We start from the raw sequence: 520 nt of genomic DNA, 5'->3' as shown, positions 1-520 counted from the left end.
GAGGTAGAGACTGGGGGCCCTCCTTGAGGAGCATAAAGACCTGCCTCCGAAAAGACAGGACGTGCTTCTGCTGAGGGTCCTTGCTTCCCATCAGCAGCCGGCGAAAAGGACTTGTAGGAACTCCATAGGCCTCGAGTCCCCTGGCCAGCTCCCGATCAGAAATGTGTGGTGGGATGTTAGAGATCACCACCCTCACTCCCTGAGTCTCTAGGGGCGTGACAGGGTAGTGGATGCCTGCAATGTCTAGGCCCTCAGCACACACCCTGTCAACCAAGGCAGGCATGCTCAAATAAATCATCGGGACCGTGTTCACACAACCCACATAGTGGATGGGACACCATCCCAGGAGCGCAGCTACAGCCTCCATGCAAACCTCGAGCCCCACATGGAGAGGGGTATGAACCCTCAGGCTATGAGTCAGAAGGAGGTTCCGAGAGACATCCTCATGCCAGCTGCCAGGTGTAGTAGCAGCCATCCTCACTAGGACAGGGTTAACTACAAAGCAAAAAAACTAAGGGAA

This window comes from Alligator sinensis, unplaced genomic scaffold (assembly GCF_000455745.1).
Source record: "Alligator sinensis unplaced genomic scaffold, ASM45574v1 scaffold600_1, whole genome shotgun sequence".
Classification (NCBI taxonomy): Eukaryota; Metazoa; Chordata; order Crocodylia; family Alligatoridae; genus Alligator; species Alligator sinensis.
This window is presented reverse-complemented; position numbering follows the sequence as displayed.